The following is a 19,706-nucleotide window of genomic DNA, read 5'->3' as shown; positions in this document are numbered from 1 at the left end:
TTTGTTTAGCATTGGAATGATAAGTGTGAAATGAGGGTAATAAGCCTTTTAAAGCCTGTAACCCATCCCTAATGGACTGACATTAGTTGTCACATTCGAGTTTGTGAAGCTACTCTAGAAGTAAAATTAGGTAGTCGATGGGCTGAGAACTCGCAGTCAATAAGGTAGAACATTGGGCTTCTGTTCTTCCTGCTCACGAGCTCTTTTTTAACTGTAACTTTCATTTTTTTATATTCTCCATCAAAAATCACTTAATGAGAGAATTATGAAATTTGTTTTAGAGCCTGTTTTCTGATTTCTTGACATGGGATCATAGTTTTTAGTGCAATCCATTGCGTAAACTTAAGGCACTGGTTATTACCTGGGAGAATTGGCCAGGGTATTCATTATAATACAAGCTACGGAAAGCCAGGTTTTTGTTTTAAGTAAGCTCGAACCCATGAGCCCGAGATCAAGAGTCACATGCCCCACTGAGCCAGCCAGGCTGCCCCCCCAAAAGCCAGTTTTTCATGAATTTCCCCAGTTCAGGCTTTGCAGTGCAAAGGGACAGATGGTAGGGCCTGTTCATGAAAACTTAACTAGGGAAAGTGGATGTCTCCAATAGGGTGGAAGTTAGCTGTTTACAAATAAGGGATGCCATCCTTCGAATTAAAATCCCTTAGAATCTGTACTAAATTTTGCTCTAAAACTTCGTGAACTAAAAAGCATGTTTCTATTTTTGTGTTTCCCTATGAAATGGGTATGGTAACAATTCACTTTAAACAAGTGCGGAGTATATAACTGCTCACTGTTGAGGTACTAACACACAATACGTTGTATATGACAAAATGGAACATTTAGGGGAAAAGATGCGGATAAAATAGATGAAGTTGGCACTCTCCGTACCCAGATGTCTGGCCATTGTAATGCGCTTGTCTCTATTCTGTGGTCTGTCGATATTTGATGTGTATTCTATTCCTATGAAGTAGGTGATTCGTTTCTACTCAAAAATAAGGCAGTGAAACTTGGGATTCTTAATGGGCAGTTACATGCTATGTGCATAGTAGTTTTTGTTTTATTTCAAGTTTTGATTTAAATATATGCCTAGTAGCTTTGAGTTCAGGGCTATTCTAGGACTCTTGGATGTAAGTGATCTGTCACCACCTTGACCCCGGGTCAGTTTTTGAAAAACTGTCACTGATGACAGGCTGATAATCCTGTTCCCCAATATGCTTTGGAATTATTACTTGACAAGCCTACCCAGGAAGAGTCTGGTGAATTGGATTTGGGCCCAAAGTGACAAGTGGGGGCTGTGGCTTACCTCACCACTCTTGGTTAAGTGCAGTCTTCAACATCTTCAGCAGGGTAACCCACTTTTGAATACTGAAGTAACTTAGGAAAACAGCCAGTTAACACCTCTTAAGCTTCCAGAAAATGTTCCTAAAGTTGTTAGAAGAAAAATCCTACAAGATTATATGGTAAGATAAAAATAATTTTAGGTAAGTAGGTCTTGGGAAATCGGGAATACTTTAGCTAGAAGAACTTTTCAGAAGGAATTTGGAGACTTTATTTTCAAGCAAATGGAGGGACTCTCGCCTGGCTTACACTGTTAGGTGAGTGAACACTTGGAAATGCCCAAGCTCTTTTCCCTTCCAATCTTGACAGCCTAAAATCTGAGAGGAAATAAATTCAAATGTGCAAATTTGAACATAATCAAGGATCTGCTAGATGCTGAGGACGGACGTAAAGGCATAAAGATGCTCCAAGTCCAACTTCTCGACCCTTTGAGGTGGGTGCCCTCAGAGACTGATTCTACCCATGAAGAAACTTGGCGGGCGCCTGGGTGGCTCAGTTGGTTAAGCGACTGCCTTCGGCTCAGGTCATGATCCTGGAGTCCCGGGATCAAGTCCCGCATCGGGCTCCCTGCTCGGCAGGGAGCCTGCTTCTCCCTCTGACCCTCCCCTCTCTCATGTACTCTCTGTCTCTCTCATTCTCTCTGTCTCAAATAAATAAATAAAATCTTTAAAAAAAAAAGAAAGAAACTTGGCCACGGCCACCCAGTTCACGGAGGAGATAGACTTTGTTTTCCAGTGGACTAAACCTGGGGCCTCGCTCTAATTCCCATGCTCGGAGAGTGATACAAGAGTCACTGATTTTGCTGGGAGTGCCAGAAGTGAAGGCAAGTCTTGACTGTGGAAACAGAAAAAAGAACACTGGGAATGAGGAGGGGCAGACTAGAAATCACGAGAAAACCCTCTGCCTGTCTCACCACCTGTTCAGTCTCGAGCAACCCTCTTTAATTTCTCCCTCTCCCCACCTCCATTAAATCCTGTTGACTCTTAGCTCTAAAGAAGTGCATCCAAAACTTTGTGCTGAACACCTCTAGCGTTCTCACCCGGGCTGCCCCCTTCCCCCGGGACACCCCACATCAGTCTGCAGCCACCCCGTTCTTCCTCCCTTGGGCCCCTTCCCACAGCCTCTGGAGAAATGCTTCTAAAACAAGTCCTTTCAGGTCATACCCCCAACCGCACACTGAATCACATCTAAACTCCTCGGCTCGTGAGGCCCTGTGTGACGGCCTCGCCAGGCTTTCCTCCGTCCACCTCTTACTAAGCTGCAGCCAAACCCTCTGCCCACATGCCTTTTGTCACATCCTTGGCTTTATTTCCTTCGAATCTATCCAAATCTGAAATGACCTTGGCTTTTTTATTGACGACCTCCACTAGAATGTGCTAGAACAGGGGTTCGCCGTATTTTCCACCGCGGCCCCAGTGGTGGTGCATACTAAACCCGAATAACGATCTGTTGGGAGTCATGCTAGAATGAATGTTCCTGCTTTCCTTCCGACTTTAACACTGAAACCTCTATAACCTTAATAGATGGGACCCGATTTGTTGTTTTGAGGATGAAGTGAAAATAGATGTGAAAACCCAAGGCCTGACACATAATAGTAAATGCTGGAGTAGAATGATAAGTTCTGATAAAGTAAACCTGCATCCATACCTGTTCCTTGCAAAGTTGTAAAGAAAAATCTGGCCCCCAACTTCCAACAGTTGGTTCGCAAGCCTCCCGGGAGCCTCCGACTATAATCCAAAAACCAGCCCCCCTACTCAGAGGACAGGGAGAGACGAAAGAAAGGCAGGCCTAGCAGATTGGCAGGCGGCAGGTTGAACAGCACAGGGAACAGACCCACCAAGCTTGTCTTGGGGGCTGCAAGATGGTGGATCCCCCTATCCACCCGCCACATCCTCACTGTTCATGGGCCTCACTGGGGTTTGGCCACGCCCCACCCCACCCCCCGCGATGGTGCCAGCACCACATCACTGTCTCAAGGCCGTCCTTGGGGCGGGGGGGAGCTTCTGGGAGCAGGGAAGACAAGCAGAACCCACCTTCCAAGGACAGGAGAGGGGTCGAGAAGCCTGTCCAGTTATGGGCCAACTAGAAGTCACATCCTCTGGACCTTCCCCAGGACTGATCTTTCCAAGCAGGCAATTTTTATTAGGTCCCCACTGGATAATGCTCTTCTTATGCCATTAAGCCTTGGTCCCTAAATGAAATAGGATCAGGTGGGCATACTTTTACAGGGAGTCAAATCAATAGCGTTAGTGGTGAAACCCTAGGTAAGAGGCATTCTCTTAAAGTCGTTGTGAATACTTCTTCACCACTGTTTTTAAACGTGTTTTGGAAAGTTCTAGGCAACGAGAAAATATATTCTTTTAAAAAGGAAATAATTAGGGCGCCTGGGTGGCTCAGTTGGTTAAGCGACTGCCTTTGGCTTTGGTCATGATCCTGGAGTCCTGGGATCGAGCCCTGCATCAGGCTCCCTGCTCAATGGGAGTCTGCTTCTCTCTCTCTCCCGCTGCTCCTTCACCATGCTGTGCTCTCTCTCTCTCTCTCTCAAATAAATAAAATCTTAAAAGAAAAAAAAAAAGGAAGTAATTATTTGCAGCATAGCTTCATGCTTAAGAGTTAGGCTCTAGAGGGGAGCCTGGCTGGCTCCGTCAGAACCTGCGACTCTTGGCCTCAGGGTTGTGCCTATCATTTAAAATATTTTCTGGGACACCTGGGTGGCTCAGTCAGTCGAGTGTCTGCCTTTGGCTCGAGTCATGATCCCAGGGTCCTGGGGAGCAAGCCTGGTGTGTGCAGACCAAGCAGGGAGCGGGCGTGGCTGCCAAGACCCTCAGAGCAATGGGAGGTGTGACAGGAGCCGGATCTGGGGGCTGGCAGGAGCTTCACAGTGGACGTACTGAGGCTGAGATGCGTATGAGCTTTCACTGGAGATTTCAGGGAGATTGTTGGATAGGAGCCTGGGGTCTAGGAAGGAGGTCTGGGCTGGAGAGCAGAATTTAGAAGTCACCAGCAAAGACATGGTCTTAAAGCCAAGAAGCTAGATGAGGTCACCAAGGGAGCAGGGGTAGCTAGAGAAGAGCTCCAAAGACTGAGGCACTCAACATTGACTTCAGAGCCCCAAAGGAGCCTGACCAGGAGAGCCAGGCATATATGGAGTCTGGAAGCCAAAAGAAGAAAGTGCTCCAAGGAAGAGAGGCAGCGGCCACTCTCAGATACGACCAGATCAAGTAGGGTAAGGTCTGAGAGTTGCCCACTGGAACTGGCAACGTGGGGGTCACTGTGGTCTTGATTCAGGGGCTCAAGACCCAACTGGAGTAGAGTCAAGAGATGTTGGGGTTTTAATCAAAATGAGCACACTTCTGGGGCGCCTGGCTGGCCCAGTCGGTAGAGCATGCGACTCCTGGTCTCCGGGTGGTGAGTTTGAGTCCCCTGTTGGGCGTGGAGCTGACCTAAAAAAAATAAAAAGAGAATTGGAGAAATGGGAAACAGCAAGAAGAGGTGACTCCAGAAGTTTTGCTTACAATGGAGAGAAATGGAAAGTAGCTGAGAGGAAAATGGGATCTTGGGGCGGGCGGGGGTCTCCTCACAAGGTGGGAGAAATAGAATGATTATTTGCTATTGTGTGTTTTCTCTTCTTTTTTTTTTAAAGATTTTTATTTATTTATTTAACAGAGATAGAGAGAGAGCACAAGTAGGCAGAGCAGCAGACAGAGGGAGAAGGAGAAGCAGGCTCTCCGCCGAGCAGGGAGCCCGATGCGGGGCTTGATCCCAGGACCCTGGGATCATGACCCGAGCTGAAGGCAGCCGCTTAACCGACTGAGCCACTCAGGTGCCCCTCTTCTTTTTTTTTTTAAGATTTTATTTATTTGTCAGAGAGAGAGAGCACAAGCAGGGGGAGCGCCAGAGGGAGAGGGAGAAGCAGGTCCCCCCTGAACAGGGACCCCAGTGTGGGCCTTGATCCCAGAACCCTGGGATCATGACCTGAACTGAAGGCAGGTGCTTAACCCACTGAGCCACCCAGGCGTCCCTTTTGCATGTTTTCTATGTCTGTGTTGTCCGGGTTGTGAGGACTGTATGAATCAAAACATGTCAAGGGGCGCCTGGGTGGCTCAGTGGTTAAGCATCTGCCTTCGGCTCAGGTCATGATTCCAGGGTCCTGGGATCGAGGCCCACATCGGGCTCCCTGCTCGGCGGGAAGCCTGCTTCTCCCTCTCCCACTCCCCCTGCTTGTGTTCCCTCTCTCGCTGTGTCTCTCTCTGTCAAATAAATAAATAAAATATTAAAAAAAAAAACAACTAGCAGTGCTATTTATTGAGCATTTACTATGTTCCAGGAACAGTCCCAAGCACTTGACTTTTTTTTTTTTTAAAGATTTTATTTATTTATTTGACAGAGAGAGACACAGCGAGAGAGGGAACACAAGCAGGGGGAGTGGGAGAGGGAGAAGCAGGCTTCCCGCCGAGCAGGGAGCCCGATGTGGGCCTCGATCCCAGGACCCTGGAATCATGACCTGAGCCGAAGGCAGATGCTTAACCACTGAGCCACCCAGGCGCCCCAGCACTGCTAGTTTTATGATATAATTGTATTATTAACAAATAATATTTATCTTGCCAAAGAGTTTCAACTACAAAATTTTTGGTTTTAATGAGATCTCAATAAGATAGCAGGTTATAAAATATATAAAAGTCAACAGAATTTCTATACATTACCAATAACTAGTTAAAATTTATAATGAAACTAATTGCTGGTTAGAAGAGCAACATATAAAAATGTCATATAAAAAATTCTATCTACAATGTCCACTAAACTATAACACATAAAAAAATACTTAGGAGGGGCGCCTGGGTGGCTCAGTCGGTTAAGCGACTGCCTTCGGCTCAGGTCATGATCCCGGGGTCCTGGGATCGAGCCCCATGTCGGGCTCCCTGCTCAGTGGAGAGTCTGCTTCTCCCTCCCTCTGCCTGCCTCTCTGCCTACTTGTGTTCTGTCTCTCTGTCAAATAAATAAATAAATAAAATCTTTAAAAAAAAATACTTAGGAAATGTGTGAGAATTACAAAAAAAAAAAACACAACACCTTTTTGAAGGCCATAGAAAAGATCTGAATAAATCAAGAAAGATGTATGTTCCTTGATAGAAATATTCGACACTGTAAAGATCTTAGTTCTTTCCACATTGATCTACACACAATCTCAACAAAAATTCTAACAAGATTTTTTAATGGAACCTGACACTCTAATTCTGAAGTTCATCTGGGAGAGAAAATATGCAAGGACTAAGAAATTTTAGAAAAAGGGGAAAAGACTTCCTTTAAACCCATGTCATGGTAGGAGCACCTGGGTGGCTAGATTGGTTAAGCCTCTGACCTCTTGGTTTTGGCTCAGGTCATGATCTCAGGGTCACCATCTCAGGGTCCAGAGACTGAGCCCTGTCAAGGTCTCCCTGTTCAGTGGGGAGTCAGCTTCCCTCCCTTTCTCTCCCTCTTCCTCTGCCCCTCCCCCCACCAAAAAAAAGTTAAAAAGAAAAAGAATGAACCAGAACCAAGATTACATTGGAATCCAACATACAGTGTAGTGTTAAAAACTTGGATAAGAGGGGCTCCTGGCTGGCTCAGTCGGTGAAGCATGCGGCTCTTGATCCTGAATTCGAGTCAGACCTTGGGTGCATTACTTAAAATAAAATAAAATCTTAAAAAAACCCAACAACTTGAGGGGCTCCTGGGTGGCTCAGTTAAGCGGCTGCGGCTCAGGTCGTGATCCAGGGATCCTGGGATCAAGCCCCGAGTGAGGCTCCCTGCTCATGGGGAGCCTGCTTCTCCCTCTCCCTCTCCCTCTGCAGATCCCCCTGCTCCTGCTCACGTGCTCTCTGTAAAATAAATAAAACACACTTGAATAAGTGAACTGTTCAATTTTTTAAAGAGTGAGATAATTGCACTATTCATGGAGGGGCATGCGAACGTTCATACATGTTTCAATACTCTTCCCCAAATCTCCACTTGTATCCCCTAGAAATGTAAAGATATGCATTTCTAGGATAAACCTATATATTGCAGCACTGTTTTGTATACGGGAGAAATCTGAACAACGTAAAGTCCATCAGTGGAGGAATGGCTAGATAAAATTGTATGTAGTGATCATAAGAAATACCATGTAGTCATTAAAAAGAACGAGGCAGAGAAACCTATGTATGCGGACGTGGGAAAATGTTCAAGCTACACAGTTACATAAAAAAAGCAAACTGCGGGATGGTGTAGCATATTTCTTCCTATGAGTTTAACGACAAACACAGTAAACAACCCCAAACCTTTGTAAGTATATGCGTGGATGCGGACATACCGTGCACGCGCAGAGATTACGTGCACGTGCCTGGGAAAGGCCTGGAAACACACGCCGAGCGGCTGGCCCCCGTAGCCCACCGTAGGTATTCCGGCAGAGAAGCCACTTCTCCCAGGCAAGGCCTCGGACTCCGCTACTCACCTGTTTACAGCCGCAGCAAGGCTGTACGGAGTGCGAAATACCTGCTCTCTCCCGTGAGGTCTCTCCTCGGGAGAGATGGCCGAGCATCTCCAGCTGCCCTGCCCAGCCCCATCCCAGTCTCGGACCCATCCTGGGTCCGTGGTTCCGCTTCCCGAGAATCCGCTGTTCGGACCCCCAGGTTGCATCCCTGCGCTGTCACCAACGTGAGCAACTGAGGCGCCTGCAGGCGTTGAGGAATTAGCTTGGCCTATCCCATAACCGCCGGCAGGACAGGTAACCTCCCCGAGCCTCGGTTTACCAGTCTGAAGCACAGGGACCCCTGTAGCAACAGGAGGTGACTTCATGTGGCTTAGGAGTGAGCATTTCGTTTTGGGTTTATTTATTTAACTACTCTACCCCGAACGCGGGGCTCGAACTCACACGCGGAGATCGAGTCTCGTCCTCCACCGACGGAGCCAGCTAGGCGCCCCCAGGAGTGAACATTTTTAGGATGTATAATAAACATTGTACATGAACCCTGGGGTTTCAGGTAGCACCTCTTGACCTTTAGGTTTGGAGTGGATGAGAACATTTTAATGATAATCGTGGAGATGGGGCTGGCGAGGCAAAAGTGACCGAAGTGGCAGGAGGACGTCTGGGGCCGCGCGACTAATGCTCGGCGCACAGCCGACACTGGGGGGGCCGGGCCGGGGTCCCCCGGTGTCCCGTCCACCTCACCCCGGGGACGCCGGTCCTCCACGCCCCTCGAGCCCAGCCCGTCGCCCCTGCGCCCCGTTGTCGTTCCGGCGCGCTTCTGGGATCGCCTCCCAACCTCTCTCCCCCTGCGGCCTGGCCTCCTCTCCTCTCCCCTCCCTCAGGCGTCGGGAGACCTCCCCACAGCGCCCCCGCAGCCGGCCAGCCCCTGTCGCTCCGCCCCCTCGCCCCCCCCCCTCGGCCCCTCGGCCCTTTGCCGCCCCCCCGCGCGTCCTCCTGCTCCAGCGGCGGCCCCCCAGGCCACGCCCCTCGGGATCCCGCCGCGCCCTCCAGGACCACGCCCACCGGTTCTCGCTGCGCCCTCAGACCACGCCCAGACCACCCCCCCTCGGAGGGTCCCGCCTCACCCTCCCTGACCACGCCCCTCCCGGATCGCGGCTTCCACGACCACGCCCCTCGGGAAATCTCGCCGAGCCCTCTATGACCACGCCCTCCGAAAACTCGCCCTCCTTAACCCCGCCCCTCCCAGGTCACGTCTCCCAAGACCACGCCCCTCGGAGTCCCGCCGCGCCCTCCCTGACCACACCCCCAAGAATTCGCCCTCCAAGACCGCGCCCCTCATGTTCCCGCCGGGCCCCGACCACGCCCCTCCGTTCGGGTTCGGCAGTTCCCGCCCCCCTGCCGTGCCCGCCCGGGCCTCAGCCTTCCGGGGCAGGACGCGGGCTCGCTGTCCCCGCAGCTCCTCCGGCCCCCGAGTTTGGGACCCCGGCCCGAGTGCGTGGCCGCCCGGAGGCCCACGAACTGCAGCTGCGGCCCGGAAGGTGCCGCCCATCCTGCCGTCGGCTGGCTTGCACGCGGCCCCGGGCAAACAAAGCTGGGCAGTGCTCAGCTGCCTCGGGAACCGAGACGCCGGTCGCACGTGGCCCCCGCAGCCGCGTCCCTCCGCGTGCTCCGCCCGCTGCGCCGCAGCCTTCGAGCCGCCTGGACCTGGCTCCGAATGACCGGGCCGCAGAGCTGGGTGGACACTCTGGGGACCGGACCCCGGCCTCCCCCGGCTGCCATCATTCGGCCTTGTCATTACCTCGGGCTCAGCCTCTGCTGGGAACTGCGAGAAAGGATGACCAGGCGGTCCCTCGGCTCCCCAAAGTCCCCAGGTCCCCGGCCAAGCTGAGGCGCATCCTTCTGGGACACTCCAGAGGGAAGAGGCTGGGGCTGAGCGTTTGGCCAGGTTGTCATTCCCGATGGCCTCGAGGATGAGCAGGACTTACCGGGGTCAGGATCAGAGACACCCTGCCAGGCTTCAGGATCAGATCTTACTCAGGAACCCGTCCTGCCGAGTGCAGCAAAGAGATCAGCTAGGAGGTCATCGCAAGGCCTGCAGGGCTGCCCTGGGGGGAGAGGGAGTCCCAAGTCCTGGAGAAGCCAAGTCTTGGGGACACCAAAGGTGGACGGGTATTTAGATGACCTTGAGCCTTACAGGCCCCGCTCAGCTTCTCCCATGGTGTGGGGAAGGGGCCTGGGAAGGCCTGAGGAGGAGATGCCGGCACAAGTATCCCCTTCAAGGCGGCCTTGCCCTGCCTGGGCCTTGCCCAGGACGTCCCCCCAACCTGGCAGAATCAAGCACTTAGCAGCGAGCCCAAGAGAAGGCAGGTTAAAGCAGTCCTCAGAGAGCAGGATATTTTTCCAAGGAATGGGCACATCCAGAGAGAGGATGCTACCTCCTCTCTTGGGGATTTCAGCTAGGTTCTACCTAGGATCTCCTCAGATCCTCCCTCCCTTCCCCACTGCCCTGCCGGGTCAGGGGTGGAGGCTCGGCCGATGTCCGCCAGTGGTCCCGCTCTCCAGAAATGAAGAACAGTGGCTTAGCCCAAGATTTCCAGGGCCCCAGAAACTTAATGTTGAAAACGGTTGACAGACACTTTAAAGGAGGATATTTGGCTTCATGTTTGGGTGAACAGAGGTTTCAGAATATCTTCTCCACCGTGTGCCGAGCAACTATGCTAAGTTTTCATGCTCCTATCACAGCTACCCTGAGAAATAAGCATCGATCCCCCAGTTTCGGAGACAGGGACGCTCAAGCTCCCAGAGGTCCTGCATCCTCGCAATCCGTGCATCCGAGGAGGCTGGCTGTTTCGAGCAGCGGCTGTCTATGTGAGCCTGATGGTTTTCCTCTGACTCGTTCAGTTCCTAGTTAACATGTTTTTCTTACATACTTAGCAATCCTTACCAATCCTTTAAGATCGACGTTCTCTGTTGCAACAGCTGCTGTGGTTTCTGTGTCCTGACAGAGGTCGGGACCAGGAGTGGGATGTCAGGTGCGATAGCAGCCACTGCCCCCCTTCCTTCCCAGGCCCACGTTCTGTGGCCCCGTGGGAGAGACAGCACCACATGGTGGCCTCTGAGTCAAAGCCTCCGCTGGACCCAGGAAGATAGAACCCCATGCCTTCACCGTGGTGACTCCCACAGGCCCCGTAACTGGGTCACTCCACCTGCCAATAGGTCAGCCGCTTCTGAGAAGGTACGTGGTCAGACCAGCTAATTCCATGGGCTTCTGCGCTTCGCTGCCGTGCTTCTGAGGTGACGACTTCCTTGATCGGACACCGTGCGGCTGGGATGTCAGCACAGCCGGTGAGCCAAACCCAGGCATGGCGGTGCCGGCAGAAACCTTGTGGGCGGGAAGGGCCGTTCCACCATGGGATGGGTCCAGGGGGACCCACCTGCTGCTGGGTCCCCGCGCGGGCCCACGGCGGGGCGCAGTGTTGGTCTCCGCTGCAGGCACAGAGACAGCAGGTGGCCCCGTGAGCACTGGTGAGGGGAGGCCGCTTGGTTTCCTGGGCCCAGGTCCTGCCGAGTGGGGAGAATCTCCTTGACCACTGTCCTTCGGGGATTCCCTAGACCGCAGTGGGGGGGGCGGGGGGGCTACAGGTGTCCATGTTCCATCCGAGCCGGCGTATTGTGCAGAACCATCTGTAAACAGGACCTGAACTCTTTCCCCGCCAATCAGCTCATCACGGGAATTTTGTATGCAGTCCTAGGATTAAGGGGAAAAGAGCTGCCTGCTCACACCACTTACTTGTGCCCTCTGAACCTGCTGAGGGCCAACCTCTCAATGCATTCCACGTGATAGGTGTGTGCGGCGCGTGCCCCATCCTACGGCCTGGTGAGCAAGTTCGCACGCGGCACACGCATGGCCACTCGATGAGCCCTGGTCAGGCCCTCGATTTCTACCAGGGACCGGGAGCAAAGCCAGAAGAACAGCATTCTGCAGAAAGGCAGGGATCTGCTCCAAAGCCCCGGGGTCCATGCTGTGTTTGTACTGGTGCCTCCCAGAGACTTCATCTAGCACCCGCCCTTGTCGCAGACACTTCTGCTTGCTCTGGTCCTCACTCAAAACTATGGCTTCGGGGAAGGGAGAGGGGGAGGGGAGGGGGGAAAAAAAAAACCACGGCTTCATGTATTTCTTTAAATCCACTCACGGGTGTCTGGGGGTCTCAGTCATTATGCGTCTGCCTTTGGCTCAGGTCATGATCCCGGGGTCCTGGGATCCAGCCCCGCATCAGGCTCCCTGCTCGGCGGGGAGCCTGCTTCTCCCTCTCCCTCTCCCCCTTCACGCTCTCTCTCTCTCAAATAAAATCTTAAAATAAATAAATAGACTCACTATTTTTTACCTAAATAGATGCAATCTCGCTCTTAGCAATGCTGTGATGGGCTGATTCTATTTTTTCTTATGTATAAGTAAAATCAAAACTCAAGACTGCAAATGAGAAGTTTTCATGCAAACGCTGTCTGCAGACCCCGGAGCGCTGTGGGGGCGCCCTCGGGGACACACCATCCAGGGGACAAGGGGCCAGGACGGGCACAGCTGGGCCCACGGGATACTGCATGATAGCACTTTGCAGTCCTTGCTCTTGAAACCAATCCAAATCTGACTCAGCCCTTGACCTGCAACCTGGGCACAAACTTAATTTCAGCTGTTACTAGGGTATGGTGGCCGATCTGCCACCGTGATGCTCTTCCAGAGCCTCCCCACCCCCCCCCATGGAGAGGGGGGAGTCTAGTTACCGTCCCCTTGCATCTGGACGGACTCACGACTCTCCCGTGGTCAGCGGAAGGCTGCAGACGTGACTCTGCACTACAGAGGGTGACACGGTAGCCACCTCGTGAGCCGGAGCCAGAAGCACCAGGTAGGAAATCTGACGCCGCCCCCCGCCCCCTGGGGGTTCCACGCTGCAAGGAGGCTCCACCGAGCCCTGTAACCGGGTGCACGGGTGACAGAGGCTCGCGTGATTCCAGCCACCACCACCCCCAGCCTGAAGCCCCAGACATCCTGGACTAAAATCAGACTGCATCATTGTTGGTTTTTTGTGTTTTTTTTTTTTTTAAGATTTTATTTATTTATTTGAGAGAGAGAATGAGAGAGAGCACTTGAGAGAGGGGAGGGTTAGAGGGAGAAGCAGACCCCCCGTTGAGCAGGGAGCCCGATGCGGGACTCGATCCAGGGACTCCAGGATCATGACCTGAGCCGAAGGCAGTCGCTTAACCAACTGAGCCACCCAGGTGCCCGGTTTTTTGTGTTTTTGTGTGTTTTCTCAAACTCCCACCCCACGGGAACTGTCCGCATTGAAGAAAAATGGTTGTTTTGTGCCGGCAGTTTTGGGGTGGTTTCGTACACAATTAGGGTGGCCTTCTTCAGGTGATGGTGTCCCCGTCCTCCCTTCCCACAGCATCTGCCCCTCGTCCCCATGCCGCCCACGAGCTTTGGGAAAGCTGCCTTCTCTCGGGGCTCTCCAGGTGGACAGTGAGGCTGAGGATCAGCACCAGCCTCATCCGGACAGCCACAGGCTCAGGGCGGGGACATGTGGGGCTCACTTGGAGCCAGTGATCGTGGACAGGATGTTTTTTTTAAATGTTTTATTTTTAAGTAATCTCGAACTCACCATCCTGAGATCAAGAGTCGTGTGCTCTTCCAGCTGAGCCAGCCACGTGTCCCTGATGGGAACTTTTACGAAAAAAATGAGGAGTCCTCTCTCTTCAGAGACAGACTCCAAGTGTGCCCCCCACACGCACACAGGCCCCCGCCTCCTGCAGCCAAAGAAGTGTGAGGCTCCAAGAGGCTTGGCGACCTCACTGTGACCAGCCTTAGGGTGAAAGGGGACACTGGAAATCAGATGAGAGGCAGAACACAGAACAACAACAATAAACCAGGATGCAGAAGGGAGGGCTGTGCTGCTGGATCAAACCCACCCTAAAGCCCTCTCTAAGTGACCCCAGGCAGCACGTTGTCTTCCCTTAACCAAGGAAATGGGTCAGGAGGAGGCATTTAAACTAAACAGGTTCAATAAGAATTCTGGGACTTTTGCTTCAAATGTTAGGATAAGAACATTCTTTCTCCATCACGACGGCATTGTGCACAGACATGAGCCCTGAACTGTATCTGCTCGAGGGAAATCGGTGTGGGAACAAAGCTGACATGCAGAAGTGGGAAGAGCCAAGAGAGCAGCGGAGAGAAGTTGCCAGAGCCCCGATGATGTCAGAAGCTTCTGGAAGCCCTGTCCACCTCTGCGCTGTTCAGTTAGTATGCTAATAAAGTGCCATGATTTTATTTATTTCATTATTTATTTTTTAGTTGTTGGAAATGGGTTTTATTTACTTATTTATTTTTATGTAAGCTCTGCACCCAACGTGGGGCTCAGACCCCGAGATCAGGAGTCGCCCACTCCTCTGACTGAGCCGGCCAGGTGCCCCAGTAGGCTTTATTTTTTAGAGCAGTTTTAGGTTCCCAGCAAAATTAACCAAAATGTATGGAGAGCTCCCCTACACCCCTGCCCCCACCCACCGTCTGAAGTCCAGTCCAGCCCACTGTCAGCATCCCCACCAGAGCGGGACGTCTGTTACAGTCAGTGACCCTGCAGTGACACATCACGATCACCCAAAGTCTGTAGTTGGCATTAGGGTTTATGCTTGGTGCTCTACGTTCTGGAGATCCATCCTCCTTCTGTCACCCAAACATTGTCACGCCCCTAGCATTCCTCTGTGCCCTCCTCTTCATCCCCCTCACCCAAACCTGGCCACCACTAATCTTTTGTCTTCATGCTTTGCCTTTTCCAGAACATCATAGAGTTGGAGTCAGACTGCATGTAGCCTTTCAGATTGGCTTCTTTCGCTTAGTAATGTGCATTTCAGGTTCCTCCGTGTCTCTTCATGGCCAGATGGCCCCTTTCCTGTCAGCGCTGAATAGTATTCCACTGTCCGGATGGACCACGGTTTATGTATCCATTCACCCACTGAAGGACGTCTTGGTTGCTTCCGAGTCTTGGTAATTATGGATAAATCTGCTATAAACATCCATGTGCAGCTTTTTGTGTGGACCTAAGCTGTCAACTTCCTCTGGGAAACATGAGAAAGTGTGATTGCTTATGTGGTAAGAGTACATTTAATTTTGTAAAGAAACTCTCGAACTGTCTTCCAACATGGCTGTACCATTTGCATTCCCGCCAGCAATGAGTTCCTATTAGATCCACACTGTTGCCAACATTTGGTGTCGCTGGTGTTTTGGATTCTGGCCATTCTAATAGGTGAGCCGTGGTATCTTGTTGTAATTTGCAATTCCTACTGATAGATGATGTATAGCATATTATCATATGCTTAGTGGCCATCTGTGTCTCTTCTTGGGGAGGTGTCCAAATCTTTTGCCTATTTATTAAACTGCTGATTCATTTTCTCATTGTTGAGTTGTCAGAGTTCTTTGCATATTTTGGATAACAGTCCTTTATCAGGTGTGTCTTTTGCAAATATTTTCCCCCAGTCTGTGGCTTCTCTTCTCACTCTTGATAGTGTCTGTCATAGAGCAGAGTGGGTTTTGTTTTGTTTTGTTTTTAAGATTTATTTTATTTCTCTTAGAGTGGGGGAGAGGGCAGAGGGCAAGGGAGAGAGAATCTCAAGCAGACTCTGCATTGAGCGCGGAGCCTGGGATGGGCCTCGATCCCAGGACCCAAAGATCATGACCTGAGCCGAATTCGAGAGTCAGACAGTCAATTAACTGCACCCCCCAGGTGCCCCACAGACCAGAAGCTTTTAATTTTAATGAAGTCCACCTTATTAATAATTTCTTTCGTGGATCATGCCTTTGATGCTTTAACTAAAAATCATCACCGTACCTAAGGGCAGCTAGATATTCTTCTATAGTACCTTCTAGGAATTTTATAGTTTGACATTTAGGTCTATGATCCAGTTAGAGTTAATTTTGGTGAAGGGTGTGGGGTCTGTGTCTAGAGTCCCCTTTCTGTGTGCGGATGTCCGGTTGCTCCAGCCCCATTTGTGGAAAAGCATAGTTTCATTTTAGTGTTTGAATTCACCTACAGTCCTTATGCATGGGGCATGCGTTCCAAGACCCCCAGTGGACGCCTGAAACTGCAGCTAGTACTGAGCCCTGCATAGACTGGTTTTTTCTCCTATACATTACATAGCTATGATAAAGTTTAATTTATAAATCAAGTACAGTGGGGCATCTGGGTGGCTCAGTCGGTGAAGCGTCTTCCTTCAGCTCAGGTCATGATCTCAGGGTCCTGGGATTGAGCCCCGCATCGGGCTCCCTGCTAAGAGGGGAGTCTGCTTCTCCCTCTCCCTCTGGTGCCCCTGCTTGTGCTCTCTCTGTGTCAAATAAATAAATAAAATCTTTAAAAATATATATATAAATTAGGCACAGTGAGTGATTAACAACAATAACTAATAATAAAATAGAACGATCATTACACACTGTAATAGAAGTTATGTGACTCTGGTCTCTTGTTCTCTCTCTCTTTCAAAATATCTCATTGTCCTGTGCTACTCCTCCTTGTGATGATGTGAGTTGATACGAAGCCCATGTGGTGAGCTGACGCCCATAGGTGACCTAGAGTTAGGCTACTGTTGACCTTCTGAGGCTGAGTCAGAAGAAGGATCATCTGATCCGAGCTGCAGTTGACCACAGGTCACTGAGGCCACGGAAAGTGAAACCGGGGATAAGGAGGGACTATCGTCTAGTAAAAATTGATCTTCTTTTCATTCCCGAGAGCTTTATCTTATGTGCAGATTCGCGTAACCATCACCGTGTTGGGGATGCCGAGCGTCTCCACCCCCCTACCTCGCATCCCTCATGCTTTCCCTCCCCCCACAGTCATGCCTTCCCCGCGATGCCATCAACATGGACTCACCTGGCACGTGGCCATGCTGTCACTAGGCACAATGCCGCATCGGTGCCTGTGACATCGTCCATCCTGGTTGCTGAGTGGCGCTCTACGGTCCACGTCAGCTGGGTCGTGGATCTGTGCACTCGCTGGGTTGCCAGGTTTTGAGGGCGGGGTAAAGTTCCCATGAGCATTGGTGCACAGGTTTTGCGTGAATGTAAATTTTTATTTCTCTGGGGTAGATACCCAGGAATGGGTCCCTTTACTTTTTAAGGTCAGTTTATTTTTTTTACTTTTTCTTTTTTTAAGATTTTATTTGAAATTATTTTTTATTTTTTTAAAGATTTTATTTATTTATTTGACACACAGAGAGAGAGCTCAAGCTGGGGGAGGGGCAGAGAGAGAAGGAGATGCAGACTCCCTGCTGAGCGGGGAGCCCGATGCAGGACTCGATCCCAGGACCCTAGGATCATGACCTGAGCTGAAGGCAGACGCTTAACTGACTGAGCCACCCAGGCACCCCTAAATTTTTTTTTATTTTTAAGTAATCTCTATACCCAATGTGGGGCTTGAACTCACAACTCTGAGATCAAGTGTCACATTGTCTACCAACTAAGCCAGCCAGGAGCCCCAAAACTTTTTAAATTTTTTCAATTTTTTAAGTAAGCTCTAGGCCCAATGTCGGGCTTGAACTCACGACCCCAAGATCAAGAGTCACATGCTCCATCTACTGAGCCAACCAGGCACTGTTTTTTTTAGGTCAGCTCTTTGTTTTTGTTTGTTTGTTTGTTTGTTTGTTTTTAAGGTTTTGTTTATTTCAGAGAGAGAGAGAGAGTGAGCCCAAGTGGGGGGCGGGAGGGGGCAGGGGGCAGGGGGCAGAGGCAGAGGAGAAGCAGACTCCCCAGGAGCCCGACTCAGGTCTTGATCCCAGGGTCCTCTCCAATCCATAGTCTTAGGTCCATGATGCTGTCAGCTGGGACTCCCATGACCGCAGCCCACACGGTCCCTACAGGTCTGGAGGCTCTGCTGCTTGCATGCCACTTAGAAAGTTGGGGTTCTTGGGGCATTTTGGTGGGCTCAGTTGGTAGAGCATGTGACTCTTGATCTCAGGGTCATGAGTTCAAGCCTCACATTGGGGTAAGAGAAAGAAAGAAAAAGAAAGAAAAAGAAAGAAAGAAAGAAAGAAAGAAGGAAGGAAGGAAGGAAGGAAGGAAAGAAAGAAAAAGAAAGAAAGAAAGAGAAAGAAAAAGAAAGAAAGAAAAGAAAGAAGAAAGAAAGAGAGAAAGAAAGGGGGGAGGGAGGGAGGAAGAAAGAAAGAAGGAAAAGAAGTTGGGGTTCTTGGGTGAGGTGGGGCTCCCATGTCTAGGACCTGTCTCCCCTACCGTGTTCCAAGCAGCCAGCCCCTGAAATACTGTCCCCTTCCTCGGCGCTGACAGCAAGTAGCCTCCGCGCACCTGCAGTGGGTTTGAAATATGCCCACAGATTCTTTGACGCTCCTCCCATCAGAAAGTAGAGACTGATTCCCCTGCCCTTGAGCATCCTCAGCCCCTGGTTGTGCTGAACAGATGTGGCAGGAGAGAGGCGGTGGACTCCGAAGTGACCCCTCCCCAGAGGCCAGCTCCCAGGGCCCAAGCCCCGGTCTGGGAGAAGCCCCAGCGGCCATCGGGAAAGGCCTCGTCGTGTAGGTGTTTGGCCACTGGTGCAGCTGTGGGCCCAGCCAAGCTCCTGCATGTGTGTGACGGAGCGGTCCTTGGTGATTCCAGCCCCCAGCCTTTGAGTCCAGGCCCGAGCGGACAGCGCAGAGGGGAGCCAGCTGTCCCCACCGAGCACTGCCCAGATAGCAGGTTTGTGAGCACCGCCGGCTGTGTCACTGGTGAACACTAAGATCTGCGGTGTCTATTCCGCAGGAACAGACAACTGGGTCAGGGCCCCCTTCTGTCCCCAGACCCTGTCCTCAGGGCCCCCCTCGCGCTGGGCACCCGGCATTACCTGCTCAGTGACACCAGCTCTGAGGACACTAAAGCCAGAAAGGAGAAGGTGGGAACTTGCTAGTTAGGCCCCTGCCACCTTCTCCCCGCTCTACGGGCAGGGTGTCCAGGCTGGCACCCACAGAGACCACATTTGCCAGCATTCCTGGCACCTGGATGTATCTCTCTGATGTGATTCCCGGCAACGCAACGTGAGCCAAAGTAACGTGCGCTTTGTCCCAGCCCTGGGCACCTGCTCTTCTAAACGTTCCCCTTTCCGTGAGCTGAGGTCCCAGCTGCAACCCTACGAATGAGGATGGTCCTCTAGGGGATGGAGGGACAAGGGCATCCGGGCAGCCCCGGCCCCTGGATGACCCGTCTTCAGCCACTCTGCCTTCCTTGGCATTGGTACACACGACACAGAAACTTCTACCTGCTTTGAATGACCGGGTCAGGGTTTCTTTGTGAGAGCAGCTTAGCCTCAACCCAAGTAACCCTGGAAGTGAGAGTCTCAAGCCCTGTGACTTAACCTTCCCTGAGCCAAGGGCGCGGGAGAGCCTGGCTACTTCCTAAAATGGCACAATAAAAACACAGGCAGGAAAAACCCAACCAATACTCAGGAAATTATCCTGCTACTTATAGCAGGATACTCATAACCGGTGCTGGCAAGGAGGCCGTGGGAAGCTGGGAGCAGGGGAGCCGGCCTTCAGATGGTGCTATCAGGAGGACTCCTGCTGGGTTGGAGACAGAGACACTAAATCAAAGGTGGGATGTGGAATCGGGAAAGGGGCTCGGGCAGTTCAGATAAAGGAAAGAGGGGCAAAGGGCGGAAGTGGGAGAGTGCCAGTCTCTGGGGAGACACGGAAGAGATGGTACACAGTTCAAGGAGATGGCTACGCATTAAGCCAGTCCTTTGGGGCTTAAATTCAACGCAGCAAATCCTAAAAGATTCTTTCCTGTTTCTATTAGACAACTGTCTGCAAACAAATCTCTACTTGATGAGAAGCTTAAACCTAATTACAGCTAGTCTATTACATGCATATTTCATCACTTTATTAAATCCTTCAAACAACATAG

The sequence above is a fragment of the Neomonachus schauinslandi genome, chromosome 6, assembly GCF_002201575.2.
Source record: "Neomonachus schauinslandi chromosome 6, ASM220157v2, whole genome shotgun sequence".
Taxonomy (NCBI): Eukaryota; Metazoa; Chordata; class Mammalia; order Carnivora; family Phocidae; genus Neomonachus; species Neomonachus schauinslandi.
This window is presented reverse-complemented; position numbering follows the sequence as displayed.